The sequence below is a fragment of the Triturus cristatus genome, chromosome 11 (assembly GCF_964204655.1).
Source record: "Triturus cristatus chromosome 11, aTriCri1.1, whole genome shotgun sequence".
Taxonomy (NCBI): Eukaryota; Metazoa; Chordata; class Amphibia; order Caudata; family Salamandridae; genus Triturus; species Triturus cristatus.
In genome coordinates, this window is record NC_140594.1 from 58,144,777 (window position 1) to 58,161,906 (window position 17,130).

The following is a 17,130-nucleotide window of genomic DNA, read 5'->3' on the forward strand; positions in this document are numbered from 1 at the left end:
TAGTTGTATTCATATTCTTGTGGAGGTGGAATCCACTGTGGATAAGGTCCTCCCATCATGGGTGGACCATAAGCAAATGGAGGATAGGGGGGAGGTCCTTGATAGCTATTCCACCTACCACCCCTCGAGTAGAAAGGACGTTGATTGTAATTTCCTCTCCCTCTATTGTACCGTTTGCCGCTGCCTCTGCTGGAATTAGAGTTGTCCGAGCCAGTATCGGATGAGTCTCCATCGTAATTCTGATCTTGGTTCCTAGGAATGTAGTCGTCTCTGGTATAAGGATATACTCGTTCATGGCTGAATCGTGCCGTGTCCTTTTTGAGTTTGTTGTACTTGTTTTGTTTCAATGTCATTTCGAACTCAGTTATTTCTTGGTTGAGTTCTTCCAGGCGTTTTTTGAGGACACTGGGGGATATGTACGCTTTCAGACGTACTTCAAGATTCTGAATTTCGATCTTCAATTCTTGAGTTAGTCTGGTGGCTGTTTTTATAATTAGGACCAACCAGTCATGAGTATGCTTGCGTAGGCGGGCGGGCTCCAGGATTGTACGTTAGCACCCTTGGCTCCCACCCATGGGTGGAGTAAAGCAGGGCGGGTGTTCAGCTGTGGCAACTCGGCATCATGGATAGTCAACAGTACCAGGGGATTAAAGGCAGCCAGGTTGTGCAACTTCATTCTATGAAGACATTGAGCAACTCGAGGTGTGCCAGCGTTGCTACTTCTTGGCACATGTCGCTGCAATTCCAATGGTCACTATTTATTTTACAGCAGAGGGATCTGATGATGTAAGAGCAGCGGTGAACATTAATTCTCCTGCTGCTGATGTCATTAATCCTGGCACAGGACTGACAATTGATACGATCCCTTCTTGCACAGTATTCGCGATGTGCGCTCTTTCCGACGTCAGACATTTTAGGTTCTGGTTCAGAGAAGTTCTGCTAAAAGACCAATAATAACCCCTTTCGTCCACTTCTCCCTGCTCTCCTCCTCTGAGCACTGGTATGGTTACTTTTGTCTTGCTTACTCTTAAAGGGCTCACTACCTGTATTGTGAGAAAAACGTAAAATACATGTATCTTCTCGACTGCGGCACAGTAACTGTCTCCTGCACATACTGTGTTGCTAGGAGCCTCACTTTTTAGGTCTCGCCTGGGCAGCGGATGCGCTGGGCCCGATTCACAAAAGTAATCTGCGACAAAATCCTAACTTTACGTACAGTATTCACAAAGGGCATTTAGGAGTAGTAAAGTTAGGAATCCTAACTTTATAAATCCTAAATGCCCTTAGTGAATACCGAAAGTCGTAAAGTTATGATTTTGTCTCAGTTTAGGAGTAGTAACGTTAGGAACTCTAACTTTACTACTTCTAAATGCCTATTGTGAATACCGAAAGTCGTAAAGTTAGGATTTTGTGTCATATTACTCTTTTGAATTGGACCCGCTGTCTTTTCGAACCATGTAGTATTCAGAATATCTGGCTTTAAGCTCCGCCCATATTCCACCCATGTTTTAATTTGGCTCCTTTAACTGTGTTTTGTAAATACTTTTTTTTTCTATTGCTTAATTTGTTTAGTAATCCCTCCTTTGTCCCTCCCTTTCTACTAATGTAACCTCCCATAAGGACTGCCCCTGTTACATGTCATCTTACTCTGAACCTTTTAATTACAGTTTGTGAGCACTCTTTTGTTAATACGTTTTTCGCAGCTCATGTTGCAGCACATCAGCTACTCAGTTCCCAACTGCACTTCCCAGACCATAATGGTATTTTAAATGTATTATATTTCTTTTGTTGCAGTGCAGTATGCAGCGCTTTATCTAAAAGTATGGCGGCCTTACCTTTCTTTTGTTCAGCACAGCGTGGCTCGCCCACCGCCTTGTTTTAAAAACTGAAAACATACTTTCACTCTCAGCATGGCACCCGTTTAATGAGTTCCACACTTTATCTTTTACTTACAGCTTTTGCGATGCCGCACTTTATCTTAAAGTATGGCGAACAAGCATTTCTTTTGTTCGGCACGGGGCAGCTTTCCCACCTCCATTTTTTAAATTACTTGCAACATACTTTCACTCTCAGCGTGGTGCCCGTTTAACGAGCGCCGCACTTTATCTTTTACTTGCAGCTTCTGTGCTGCATCTCACTGTGGGATGTCCTCCCTCCACTGAAAAAAGCTTGCGTAATTTACACTCCTCTCAGCACGGCTGCCTGCTTAGGGAGACTGCGTCTTTATCTTCAGCTGGATGTTCCACCTGGAATAGATGCGCCGTGGCTGCCATTTAGAAAAAGGTTGCCTCTCCACCACCAATTGCGTGTCACTTATGTTTCTGACACCATAATAGTATTTTTTAATTTATTGTATTACTTTTGTTGCGGAGCAACATGCCGCGCTTTATTTTAAAATAAGGCGGCTGCACCTTTCTTTTCTTCTGCATGGCGCGGCTCACCCGCCTCCACTTCTTAAATAACAAACCACACTTTAACTCTCAACGCGGCACCTGTTTTACGAGCACCCTGCTTTATCTTTTACTTGCAGCTTTGGCGCTACATCTCCCCCTATCCACAAAGCAAGGACAGGGTGCAGTACCCCGTGCTCTTACTAGGTGCTCCGGTGGTGTTGTAAAGAGACCTCTATTAGCCACATAAGCTGCTGCACCCTTTATGCAATTATAAAGCAAAGGATTGCAGCTGAGCATACATTTCCATTTATTTTTTATTGGAAATGAGATGCTAAATAAACAACAATGGTGCATTTTTAAAACGCAAGCTCACAAAAATCTCAATTCTAATAAAAACAAATGTACCTGAGCAAGAAGATCACATCACCATCCATTCAAATCGCTTTGATCGGCCTCTGTGCTGCTTGTCACGATGCCCATATTTGGCTAGGCTAGGAAGAGGTGGCGTTTCTTCACGGTCCTTGTGAGAGTAGAGTGGAACCCGTTTCCACAGTCTCTTCACGCCATTTGACAGGATCTATCATTTAGGATGCGCCTAAAACGTATCTGATTGGAGCACATTATTGTGCCCGGCATGGCCACCTTGGCTCTATTTAATTAATGGCAGGACACTCCTTGGAGTGGCCATGTGCTTGATCAATGTTTCATTCTTTCATTCATTGAGTGTAAAAGTGTTCACCACGTAGCGCACATGCTTCCTTCTCCCAAAGCCCGAGCGTTTCCCTGCTCTGGACATACATAGTTCATCCAGTCCAGGACTTTTCCTTGCATCCTGGAACTTGTAGTTCTGTTTGTTTGATTCTATATTGAAGGCCTAGAAAAAAAAGACTGCAGACCAAAGTCTGGACAGGATGATGTGAAAGCTTTCATCTCAAAATGGTATCTCTTGCTTAGCCAAATATGTTCCATTTCTTTGTGATTGGCATGAAAAATGACTTCTTGGGCTTACTAACTCAGCGGTTCCCTGCCTGCAGTTTCTGGCAGACTTACAGTGGTGGTGAGTTGGGATTTCATCCCCCAGACTTCCATGTGGACAAGGCAAGGCAAGAGAATCCTGAAAGGGCTCTTTAACGCAGACCACTTCCGCAGTGCAAGCTTTCTAACTCAGCGGTTCTCTGCCCACTTTTTCTTGCAGACGTACGGTGATGCTGGTGAGGGACTTCATCCCCCAGACTGCCGCATGGACAAGGCGGGCCGGAGACTCCCAAGAGCACTCTTCAGCACGGACTGTACCCGGGCAAAGACCAGTCCCGTCTTCACCAGTCATCGCCCAGAGGAGGCTGGGCTGGATGCCCTCCCCCTACATCTGCTACCATAGGTCCTGAACATTTTCTTTTTTTTTTTGATAAGCAAATTTTTATTTTTGCAACTAAACATACAAAAATACATGGACAACCGTCCAAGCGAACTGGCATCAAAAGATATCTTATACGTTCATTGACCTTCATCAGCATAACCTCCCACCCCCTCCCCGACCCCTTCACTCCCCCCACCCGCATTGACACCCCTAAATTATACCTCCTAGCCACTTCCCCCACACTCTGCGAAACTTCTTAGGGCAGCCCCGTACCGAATACATCATGCGCTCCTGCGTTGCGCACCAGTCCACCCCCCTCCTCCACGTAGCACACTTGGGTGGGTCAGACCGCTTCCATGCGGCAGCAATATCTCGCTTCGCTACTACCAAAGCTGTAGTGAGGAAAAATTTCTCATGACGGGAACCGTCCAGACCGTCCGTTATCCCCAGCAGGGCCATTCTGGGATCATGGGGAACTTCCCACCCCAGTGTTTCAGTTAGCTCACCCTCAATCTCGCCCCAGTAGGTTCCCAGATGCGGGCAGGTCCACACCATGTGGAAAAAATCCACCGGGTCTGCCCCACAACGTGCACAGGAAGCATCTGGAGAGAGACCCGCACGGTGGAGGCGCTCCGGGGTCAGATAGGCGGTGTGCAAATAATACAGCTGGATGAGCCGCAGCCTGGCCGAGGAGGTGATGATCCTAGGTGCCATAAGGGCGTCCCTCCAATCAGCCTCATCCAGTGGTCCCACCCAGGCCTCCCAGCGCAATTTCGTGTCATCCCAGTCCATTGGGGTGTTATTGACCAGGGCCCGGTAAATACGGGAGATACCCCCCCTGCCCAGAAACCCCATCATCACCTGCGCTTCTGGTGGGCTATGGTCAGGGATCCGCGAATCTAGAGGGACGTGGGACCGAACCGCGTGGCGCAGCTGAAGATATTTGTAAAACTGTGAAGGGCACAAAGAGAAGCGAGCCTGAAGCTCCCAGAAGGAGCACATGCGACTCCCCCGCCACAGATCGCCTAAACAGGAGATCCCAAGGAGGTCCCACGCCCGAAATCCTTCCAAGCCTGTGACCTCCCGCAGCCAAGTGCTATGCCAGAGTGGTGTAACGCGGGTCAGTTTCCCCGACCACCGGGTATGCCGTAGAGCGGCACGCCAAGCCAAAAAGGGGGCCCGTACAACATCTGGAAGAGACCGAGGAAGCGTCGCCCCGTAGAGCATATTTGGATAGAAGGGAACCCCAGTAGCTGTACCTCCAGCCTGTAGGCCGGATCGTCCCACCCGCCTGAGAACCAGTCATGGACCACCAGGAGCCGAGTCGCAAGGTAGTATAAATATAGGTCGGTCATGCTCATACCTCCGTCGTGTGATGGAATCCGGCACCGGCCGAGGGCCAGACGGGCCCTACCGCCACCCCATAGAAACTTGGTCGCCATACTATCCAAGTCCCGGAACCACAGACGAGGGAAAGAGCAGGGCGTGTTTTGCAGCATGTACAGGAATTTGGGAAGGATCATCATCTTGTAGAGAGCAATCCTCCCCAACGGATTCAATGGGAGCGATTGCCATCTCGCCAGGTCTGATCTGGCTTTGTTGACCACGGGAGCCACATTAAGGGCCCAACAGAGCTCCGGTAGAAGGGTGACCCAGATACCCAGATACTTAAAAGATAGCCTCCGGAGGGGAATATCGGACTGCCAATCGAAGCAATCTCTAGCCGGGTGCAGCGGAACTAAGACCGATTTCTTGGGGTTGAGACGGAGACCCGACGCCCGACTAAACCGGCGAAGAATCCCACGCACAATAGGACCAGAAGTAGCTGGGTCTGAGAGGTAAAGGAGGACATCGTCGGCATACAGAGCTATTTTATCGGGGACCATGCCCGGCCAGTCCCACCCACGGAGAGCAGGGTCTGAGCGGACCAGAACAGCCAGAGGTTCCATTGCCAAGGCAAAGAGGAGGGGCGAGAGCGGGCAGCCCTGACGTGTCCCTCTCCCGATAGAAAACGGGCGAGATAGAGCCCCATTCACCAACACCCTGGCCCGTGGAGCCGCGTATAAGATCCGGACCATGGCGCGGAATTGAGGACTGAACTCTAACCTCTCCAATACCTCTTCAAGGTAGACCCACCCCACCGAATCAAAGGCTTTTTCAAAGTCGACCAACAACAAAGCCAGATAAGAAGAGAGGCGTTCTCGGTGAGCCATGGCGAGATGCAGGCGCCGCAAGCAATGTCGAGTTCCCCGGTTTGGCATAAACCCACATTGGTCCGGGTGGATCAGCGAGTCGAGGCAAGGACGCAGCCGCTGTGCCAAGATGGTGGTGTATATTTTGATCTCAGTGTTAATAAGAGATATCGGTCGGTAGTCCGAGTATGACTGCGACGGAGGCTGCGTCTTAGGGAGAACGACTATCGTAGCCGTGTCCGTCTCCGGTGGGAACGAACCCTTCTCTATCACCTCGGCATAAAGGCCCAAAAGCTGCGGAGCGATGGTTTCACGGTAGTGGGCATAGTACTCTTGTGGGAAGCCGTCCGGACCCGGGGTTTTCCCGGGGGCCAGGTGGCTGATGGCATCATCAATTTCTTGTAGAGTAATGGGCGAGTCAAGGGTCTCCCTAGCCTCACGCCCCAAGCACTGCAGCTCTGCAGCACCTGTTCCCAACAGCTCCCCAAGGGGGATCCCGGGCTCCCGAGCACGGTACAGCATGGAGTAATAATCGGCAAAGGATTGAGCCACCGCCACGGAGGCCGTGTGAGTCTCACCGGTAGGGCCCTCAATAGCGGGGATAATCCTGCTTGACCGGGGGTACGTGGCCAGCCGGTGGAGAAGAGCACTGTTCTTGTCCCTCAGCCGTACACCTGCGCCACCGAGGAGCGCCATAAAGTTTTCGCCGCCTCCATGGAGTGCAAGCGAATTTTGTCCCATAGAAAGGCCAGTCCTCGCGCCCGCCCGGCGTCATCCAAAGTCACCGGGTCTCGCTCAAGCTCCAGGGCCTGCGCCTCACACTCAGTAAGCCGCTGGAGATGCTTCCGGCGCTGCTGCTGCACAAGACCTTTAGCCGCTCCCCTGATAGTCGCCTTCCTAGCCTCCCAGAGGACTGCCGCGGAGGAGACTGATCCCACATTATGGTGGTAGTAATTAGAGATCTCCCTTCCCACCAACTTCCGGAAGTCCTTATCCTGAAGGAACCAAGCGTTCAGGCACCACACAGGGCGGGCGGAGAAGGGAGGCGGGCCGAGGGCCAGAAGCAGCAGAGAGTGGTCCGAGATGCCCCTGGGAAGAATGCGGCATCTTGTACCCCCGCGCATTCAGTGGAGGGGACAAAGATTAAATCAATCAGGGCGTGCGAGTGGTGCGCTGCCGAGGTGTGGGTGTACTGTCGGGCCTGCGGGTGCCAGACCCTCCACACATCACACAAACCCTGGGCCTCGGCCCAGCCCGATAGCAGCTTCGAGCGGGTAGCCCTGGCCAGGGAGACCGGGCCCGTCACGTCCATGCTGGGTGTATACACCGTGTTGAAATCCCCCCCCAGGACAAGCGCGCCCGCCGGGAGTGTGGGAAGTAAGTTTGCAGTGTACGAGAGGACGGGCTGCAACCGGGACGGTGCCGCATACAGGGAGACAAGGGTTAGGGGACGCCCCTCAAGAGCACCGCAACCGCCGTGCCCTGGGAGTCGAAATGCACCTGGGCAAGAACGAAGGGAAAAGTCTGCCGAACCAGGATAGCCGCTCTCCGGGAACCCCTAACGAAGCCCGAGTGCCACACCCTATCATACCCGTAACGAGCAAGAAAGGAACAGTTGTTGCCAAGAAGATGGGTCTCCTGCAAAAGAAGGACATCAATCCCCAGACGCTGCGCGTATTTAAGGACTGCCATGCGCTCGAAGCGGTCCAGAAGACCGTTGACATTCCAAGACAAAATACGCATGGCGGCCTTAGAATGTTCGTGTCAGCCATCACCCCAGGTCGGAGCATCTAGTGTACGCAGTGGGGGAATGTCCCCGGAGCGCGATCCCAACAGGGAGACCAGGGGGGATGCAGGCACAGGGGCTCCCCAAGGGGAGAGATCACGGGCAAGCAGGCCAGCGGGAAGGTCAAGAACGCAATGATGCCATAAAACAATAACACTGAGGAGGATCTCTCCAGCCAACAGAATCCTCCATAGGAGAAAGAAACAACCCCAAAACCAACCCCGACCCGCCCACCCCCCACCCTATACTTCGAGAACGGAAGCATCTGTCGCCCTAACTGTGAAGAACAACGACCAAGCTAAAAGGCTCGAGCTTGAGCACCTAGTGGACCCCCAATCAACCGGATAATGACCAAATCCCCCGCCCTGGCCGAGAGCTATCTCTGAGATGGAGCACAGAAGTCCAAATACTAACATTGGCGGCCCGGTAAACCACCCCCAGTCCCCCAACAATCAAATAAACCACCTGCATCAAAAGAGAGTCAAATAATTGGACTGCAAGAGAGGTCCAAAGTGTCCATTTGTGCCGCAGGCGGGGCCACAGAGCCCGACTGCACTGGGGACCCGGCCCGGCAGTCCGCAGCAACAGGGCTGGCAGGGGCGACTGAAGAGGAAGGGGAAGCTCCAGAGGCCCGACGCGGCCTTCCCATGGAGCGTGTGACCACCACCTCCCCCTCGGCACGTCCCCGGGGCATGGTGCACCTCCTACGACGGGTCCTGGACGGCCCGGATGTTGTCGGTCCCCTGCAACTTCTCGTCAGTGAGCCCTGTCCAGGTCGATGCAGCGGATGTTCCTCCGTCAACCATGTCCAAGCGGCCCGAGGTGTCTCAAAGAAGATGGCTTTGTGCTGAAAGATGACCCGAAGGCTGGCCGGGAACTGCAGCTGGTATTGAAGGCCCAGGTACCGCATCTTCATTTTCACCTCCGTGTAGGATCGCCGCTGCTCCTGGACCTCCCGAGTGTAATCCGGGAAGATCATGATTTTATGATTCTGATAGTTGAGAGAGGCAGCACGCCTGGCCTCGCGGAGAATGGCATCCCTGTCTCTGAAGTTAAAGATCTTAAGAATGAAGGGGCGGGGGGGTGCCCTCGGGGCCAAGGAGCGGTGGGCCCTCTCAACAACAAACCAGGACGATAGGCTGTCCGCTGGCATCCAGGATCGGAACCAGCCCTCCAAAAAGTCGTCCGCCCGGCCCGACTCAGCCCCCTCTGGAAACCCCACCAAGCGGAAGTTACTGTGACGCGCCCGGTTTTCCGCATCCTCAGCCCGGCGGTGTAGCTCCTTAGAGTGGGTGGTGAGCTCCCGAACCTGATCCTGCAGCTGACAGATGTCGTCCTCCGCTGTCGAGATTCGCAATTCGGCCTCAGAAATGCAGGCAGTAGCATTGCGCAAGTCCTGTCGGAGAAGGGCAACATCCACCTTGACCTCACCTACCATGCCCTCCAGGGAGGAATGGGATGCATTAATGGCCTGCAAGATGGCCGCCAGATCCATGGCAGGGGCTGATACCGCCTCCCCAGTCGAACCAGTTCCCCTCTCGGAGGTCGTAAATTGGTCAATCCTGGTTTGGGTGGCCGCAGGTGCCGGTCTGGAGGCTCTGTCCTTGCCCATGATGGCCTCACGTCAGTCCACGGGGGACAACCGCACCCACCGGTGGGCCCCGCAGAGGATCACGGCAAGCCCAGGGGGACCGGGGATCCGGGCGGCAGGAGGAGGAACGGACAGTCAGGGTGTCCACTCACCCGGGCAGGCGGCAGACCCAAGCCCCGCAAATCGCCTCCCGGGGCGCTGCCCTATGTGACAGCCAAGCCCTCCCCAGGGACCGCCGCTGTTCCACAGCCTGTCGGGGTCCAAGGTGATACGCCGCCACCTCACTCCACCCTCAGCCGATGCCGTCGCCGCCTGTAGGGCTCTGTACCTCTCTACTCCTCACCGCGCCCCGGGCCCGCTTCAAACACGGCTGGCGGCGCCCGGGGAGGACCGGAGCGCTTCAAACTTCTCCCCCAGGCTGCGGGACTGTTCCGCGTCCCGACGCGACCATCGGCTCCCGGCCAGGGCGTCTAGGATCGGACCATGCAGGAGAAGACGGGGCCGGGCGCTCGGAGCCACTCCGTTAGGCGGCCATGTCGGTCTTGCGCCCCCTAGCGCTCCGAACATTTACTTTTAATCACCTTGCTGTCTATCTCTACTCATTTGCACCTTGACTTTTGCTGACTTATCAAGTGTTAGTCTAATTTGTGCTGCTACATCATGGGCATACTGGGGGATGCTCCTACAAAAGCAACGCTGGGCACTACCCGCGATGGCTTCCTGCATCGAGCCCTAGCGGGCATCAGCAGGGAAAACGATGTGACTGAACGGCGCCCGTCTCTGTCCTCCTTGCCTGAGCTGGCATCTGAGCTATTATGTGTCCCTTCTGTGCTCAATACATGGGCCAGCACGTCTGACCCCAACATTGACTCACCTGTGCTAACTACGAGCTATGACGCCCTTATTTATTTAAAGTTTTATGTAGCGTGAACATGACCTACGAGGGTAACAGAGCGCTTCACACATGAACAAGGTGAAAGATATAAACAAAGCAGACAGTTAAAGCAATAATAAATAGTCAAAAGAACAGTACATGAAGTAGTGGTACGAGGGCGGGGTGACCTCTAGGCCCACATAAAAAAACATAAAGATACATAAAAAGCGATGGTGCCGAGCGACATATCCCAAGTATCGCCAGTGTAAATAGTCAAAGGCAATGAGTCGAGGTCCTGTGAGCTAGAGCAGATATTTGTTCATCAATGACAATTTCACTTGTGTTTTGAAAGAAGCCGGTGATGGATTAACTTGGATTTCAGAAGGTAGGGCATTCCAAATTCTTGGGGCAGCGCCAGAGAAGGCCCGGCTGTAGCTTTTCTTCTTCTTAAATGTCTTTGGCTTCAGCAGTAAAGATGAAGTCCTTCTTGAGGCTCTGCCAGATAGCTACTGTACCTCTCTCTCGTGTTGGAATGTAATGCTTTGTGTGTCATGCAAGCAATTTTTAGTTGAACTCTTGCCTCAAGAGGGAGCCTGTTTAGAGATGTCAGATCCAGTGTGATGTGGTTGTAGCGTTTGGATCCGGTAATGAGCCTAGCAGCTAAATTAAGTGAGACCCTGAGGGGGGCAACTTTGATCTTGGAAGGCCGATCATACTAACTTAAATAATTTCTGCCCTATCTCCAACATCACAACTCTTTCACTTTACCAGACTACCTCAAATCTGGACAGATATCCCCCATTCTCAAGAAACCCACGGCCCCCGTTTTAAACTTTGAACCTAGCTCTCTAGCTACAAACCATATGCAGTAGTTTTTTCCGGCTTAGCTGGGGAAGTGAGCAGGAGTCCAGTCCTGTCCTTGTCCTCTTTCACAAGTGCGTTCGGCCCAATTCTGATTCGCTTGGGGAAGGTGGCAGAAGCACTGGTGAACCTGAGGCACACCTTGCTGGTGCATCGTCCTGCAAGATCGCTGCCAGCTGGCCCAATGTCCAGTACCACTTATGCGGCTCCATCCATGCAGTCCAAGGCTCCAGACAGTCCGGCTGACATCCCTCTGGGAAGAGAAAGAGGTCGACCACCGAGTCCAGGTTGGTTCTGCAGGATGCTTCTGGGGCTTGAAGTAAGGCGCGGGTTCAGCACACAGGGCCCTGTGTCATTGGTGGTACTAGTTCTGGCCTCATTCTGCCCCTTCTGCCCCCTAGGGTGCACACGCTGTATCTCCCACCCAAGGTGACCTCCTTTGTGATTATGTACTAGGTACTGGAATACAGTCTCGCCTCTTAATGACCATAACCTTTTGGCTCTTTCATTGCTTGCTTCTCTCTTTGCCAAAATGCCCGTTGAGAACCAACCCCTCCCTTGATCATTCTCTAGGAATCGTGGGGTGATGCACAACTGGCCAAAGGCAGATGAAACTTTCTTTTTAACACATCTGGTGCAGTGGTTAATTTGTAAAAAAATAAGTGCCGGGGCTCTCGTCAGGAGGAAGCTCCCACCAGACCATTTCTCATGTTAGCACCACCTAAAATAGAACAACCATGAAAGTGAAGAGAGGATGTGTCATAATGGTCAGAGCTACCGACTTCGCAGTGGAAGTTTAAGTCTCGGCGTCGGCTCAACATCCTCTTACTGGGTAAATCTCTTCATCTCCTCATGCATACATGTCCTTAACTGGTGCTCATGAAAAGCGCTGGTGCTCAAATTAAGCAATTACCAAAGTTGCTTCCTCTAAGAATGCATATTGTCAGTGCACACCTTGATGCCGTCCTGCCCACCACTGCAACAATCAGAACACCCCCTCCACTGTTCCCTCTGCCAAACCGCCATTGAAGAGCATTACACACGGAGAATGACGCCGTTCTCATTATTTCCCATATTGCAGGGTCGCCAGCTTTATTCCACCGGTTTCAGGTCATGAATTCAGAGCTTGAAATGCTGTGTTTTGTTCAATCCATGTTATTGTCCCCGCATTTTAGGCTTGACTCTCGTTTAAAAAGCTATTTCCTTTATAAAGAATGTGTCTCTGGCTGTACAATCGTATTTACTGATGTTTTTCATAACTGTGGCTTATTGACTGTCGAATGTATCATTCTCAGAATGCTGAAATGCTGAGTTGGCTTTTCAAAAATGGACTCACAGATGTTCGCTGCTAGTTCTTAACTGGCTTATCCCTCATAAGAATGTCTTTGTAGCGTTATAGTTCAGACCTTTACGAATAAAGGTGCCTTGTGATGACATCATAACACAGAATATGCCATGCTATGGCGGGGCTGCAGTGTTCACATAGGCACCGTGGCTACCCTCACATCGCATGCTTTCCAGGGCTGACTGCTGCCGGCTACAGCGCCGTATACCGGGTCCAAAATCAGTGGTGTAACATAAGCCCCGGCAGTGTGGGGTGAGGGGGGCTGCAGGCTCCATGGGGGCCACCCTCCATGTACTTTGCAGGGGGTCCCCCTGAAGTTTCATTACGCCACAGCTCCAAATACCATATCAGCTGAACCCTTTCAGCAAAAATGTGGTACCCACCAGCGCACACTTTAAAACCCCCGTGATCTTCGGAGGCTGCACACTCTGCCGCCGATGACAGGCTTGCGTGTGATCATAAAACAGACTCACACATTGTGCATTTAGGTGTGTGTATTTGTGTGTGTGTGTGTGTTTATAGACAAATAGACACATGTTGTATTATAGTCTCTAGTGTTGCCAAAGTTGGTCTGGTCACTAACTTGTGAGTGTAGACAGCACTCGCCGGTGCAGCAGACTTTGCCATTCCGCAGAGTAGTAAGATCAGGCGTTGCTACCCTTTGAGTTGGGGCCATTCCTTCTGTTGACCTCTGAAGAAAGAGTGCTTGAGTCAAGCTGAAAGAGCAGCCTCAAGAGTTTAACACAGATCTTTGAGATGAAGACACCAGGGAGGCGAACGTATCTTGCAGGGGCTGTAAATACGTGAACAAGGCTGAAACTGAAATGCTTTTCCACCCTCAGACCGACACAGCCTCCAATGATCAGACACACCGTGCAATCGCACTGATACAAGTAATAACATGAGGAATCTAATAGAGCCAGCAATGATGGTAATAAGAAACACAAGAACAATGATAATGTAGTTTAACAAGCTCTGCGTCACATTTTGAATCTCTTCATGGCACAATTGAGACACCCTCCAGCTTTTAGGCGCTACATGATTACTCACAGTGGTGAAGTTGACAACGCCGCAGTCGTCATTGGGGTACTGGCAGTGGAGCAGCATGTCCTCCATGTTGTAGCCCGTGCACTGGGAGAAGTCCCACATGCTGAAGGATTTGCTGTCGCTCCTAGGTTCTCCTATACCTTCTCGGCCCCTGAGGACATTTCCTGTCAGCACAGAGATCAAATTGAGCGAGGTTCTGCTGGCAGTAACCAGCTGCCCAGTTTGGCGAGACCCTGGCCCAGATGGGGTCCCTTTGAATGTGTTCAAGACCGATACTTCACTGTGGGCCCCACTCCTGACCAATGTCTTCAATGTTGCCTTCGCTATTGGCTCGCTCAAGAGTTGGTTCCATGTCCCCATCATTCCCATCATGCAAAAGGGCTCAAGAATGAATCTGCCATGCTGCCGACCCATCTCATTGATCAATTTGACTGCCAAGATCATGGGACGAATTGTGCTGGACCGCCTGTGAAGACGGCCCAATAAACAAAGTGCACTTTCAGAGCTTCGATTCCGCTTCTACTCTGGTTAGGAACAGTTGAGCAGTCTCTTAATGTGTACCTGTTAGTAAGTAAATAGACCGTGGCCAAGCCGTGGCCCAGAGGGGCACGCTGTACTTGGCATTCATGTAACTGAGCTCCTTTTTAACCCAGTGAACAGGGTGTGTCCTGGCCCCGTTCCTCTTCTCACTGTATGTAAATGGCCTGGAGCTACAACAGCTTAGGATGGACTGTCCCCGTATAGACGGTCACAGCGTTCCCATGCTAATTTATGCGGACGATACTGTCCTAATAACCAAGACTGCGATCGGTCTACAATGCTTGTGGGACCGTTTCTGTCAGTACATGACCAGCCTAGAGTTAAGGGTCAGCCAGGCCAAAATGCATGTTTTGGTCTTTGGCGCAAGGAAAAAGGATGGTACTGCCTTTTTAGGTAACAGCAATAAAGTCAGTACTGTCCCCGTGTTTTCTTATTCAGGGATTCCTTTTGACATGCACTTAACATGGGGTCCCTTGGTGTCCAGGAGAGCTGTTACCTTTTCCAAAGCTGTTGAGGCTGTCCTCAACTTTGCCCGTAGGCTAGGTCAGCAGCCCATTAGGGTACTTACGGTCATTTATAGAGCTAAATGCTGTGCTGTTGCCTCCTGTGGGGCTGGGGAGTGGGGCATTAGCGATCAGGGGGCTTGGAAACAATCCAGAATGGTTTTATTAAAAGGCTCTTAGCGGTCCATAAAAGTACTGGCTCCTTCATATGCCATTCAGAGGTTGGGATTGGGCTTATCAATGATTTTATAAAAATGAAACCACTCCTCCTGTGCCTTAGAATTTGGTAAAACAGTCAGACCTCTTTCAATAGGGCCGAGCTTGCTGACTGCCTGAAACTTGAACAGTGTCTAAATTTCTCCTGAGTATGGTACATTCACAACATCCGCCTTAGACCATGACGGGAAGACATGTTCACTGCTCCCGGCAGGATGACAGCTAGCTCCCTCATTTCCTTGAAGAATACTTTTTTAGCTGGCTGTCTGGAAGAGAGAATACGGAGGGTGGTACACAAGCCAACTGTCCAGGCGTATATGGGGATCCGTACGAACACCAGTATTAAACCTTATTTAACTTGGGGGGGTAACCAACATCACAGATTTCTGCTAGCGTTATACTATGCACTATGCACTTTTTGGCCTCCTTCCCTCAACAGGATTCATATTTCCACATCTTATCTGTTCGTCCCTGCGGTGATCACTCAGCAAAAATCACATAAAACTTTATCTTCTTCTGCAAATTGAACTTATTGCCGAGAAAACACTATGGGCCACATGTCTCAAAAAAGCATAAGATTTAGCGAGTCCTTCATATTACCTAATAGCTATTCGGTAAATAGGTAATCGGTATTGAGGTAATACTACTCCATTCATTCCTATGGGGCTTAAAAGCCCATAGGAGCAAATGGTTTTGCATTAGCTAATTTGCGATTACCTAATTGGTAATCACAAATTAGGTAAATCAAAGTCAAGGGTGACTGGGGGCCTAAGCCCTGAAGCACCCGAAAGCAAATAATTGTGCACATGTATAGTGCACACATGCCCTAGGGGCATGTGTGCGCTACATGGCACTTTAAAAAAAGCTTTTGTGTGCATTTTTTAAAATTGGCACATGGTTACCATTGACTTGGACTTGATGGTAATAGCATTGTCCTAAATGCACAGTTTGCATTTAGAAAAATCTTGGGACGTGTGCTAAGGGAATCACAACATTTGTGATTCCCTATGAGTAGTCGCAATTTTAGGTAATTTCAATTTTTGCAATAACCTAAAATTGTGTTTACAAAACCTTTCATACATTTTGGAACGCTATTTTGCAGTCGCAAACACACGAGTTTTGCAATTTGCTCCGTTTGCGAATGAATTGTTTCATACATGTGGCCTTATCTGTTACACCTTTTAAAAGTAGCGAATGTTAAATATTGGATCTTCTATTCATTTGCAATCACTCTACTGTGAAGATCTGCTTTTTAACTGCAGTTAAAATCCAACCCTAATCACTTAAAGCTCAACCCAGATAAAACGGAACTAATCCTATTCTCTGCAAAAAGCAACCACCGACCTATCCAAGAGTGGCTCAGGAATCTGGTCGCCCTAAACTGCCCCCTCGTCCTATCCGACTCAGTTAAGTCTCTAGGCATCACCCTTGGCAAGAACTTATCAATGGAGGCCCACATCAAAAACTCTGCAAAAGGCGCTCTTTTCTCACTAAAACACCTCAAGAAATTGAAACCTTTTCTTCCCCATGATGACCTCAAGACAGTCGTTCAATCTCTAGTTCTCTCTAAAATCGACTACGGGAACGCCATCCTAACAGGGACTCCAAAGCTCACCTAGCCCCACTAAGGGCAGTGTTGAACATGGCCGCTCGGCTCGTATCTGGAGTAAAAAGATTTGATCACATCACTCCAGCTCTCAACTCCCTCAACTGGCTTCCCATGGAAGGGAGGTGTATTTACAAATTGGCCTGCATCACACAAAAAACTCATCACTCTCCGGCCCCCAACTACCTGAACAACAAACTGGTAAGAGCAGGTCAATCCAGATCGCTGAGAAGCTCCAACTCACTCCTTCTTTTTCCTCCGAAACTGAATAAGAAAACCACACAATACCGATCGGGATGTGGAATGCTCTCCCTAGAGTCCTCAGATGCAACCCCTCCTTCTCCTGTTTCAAAAGAGACCTGAAACTCCATCTCCTTAACAAATACTTTCCTGACCAACGTCAACTAACCTAGACTTTAATATCTGAGTTTACTCCTCTCTCTTGACATTCAAGGATAGTTGGTGACCAGACTGTGTTAGCCACCTTCGTTGGTTTTCTCTCCCTCCCCTGCACTGTTTACCTATTTTTCATGTTGTACTTTTTTATCTCTGTTTTGCTTCCATACTACCTTCCTACTATGTAATGCAAATCCCTTCTGTTATTACAGTGTGTATGTAAAGCGCTCTGATACCTACCGGTCAAGCTAGTAAAATAAATAAAATAAAGTAAATAAAATCCTATGCGGCATAAATCAGAGGGCTACTAATATTATGTAAAAAGTGATGTGCATCTATTTTTATTTGTCTGTATGGGTTGTTATGTACTTACTGACTATTTATTGTTTTTTAACGTTTTTTAAGGTGATGTTGCTTATCCTG

General features: G+C 50.3%; 1 protein-coding gene across 2 annotated transcripts in view; it reads left to right on the forward strand.

Annotated features, from left to right (window-relative positions):
• The window catches only part of LOC146783226 (catechol O-methyltransferase-like), a 265,986-nt gene that overhangs the window by 162,445 nt on the left and 86,411 nt on the right, over nt 1-17,130 (forward strand). The gene's annotated exons all lie outside the window — the stretch shown is intronic.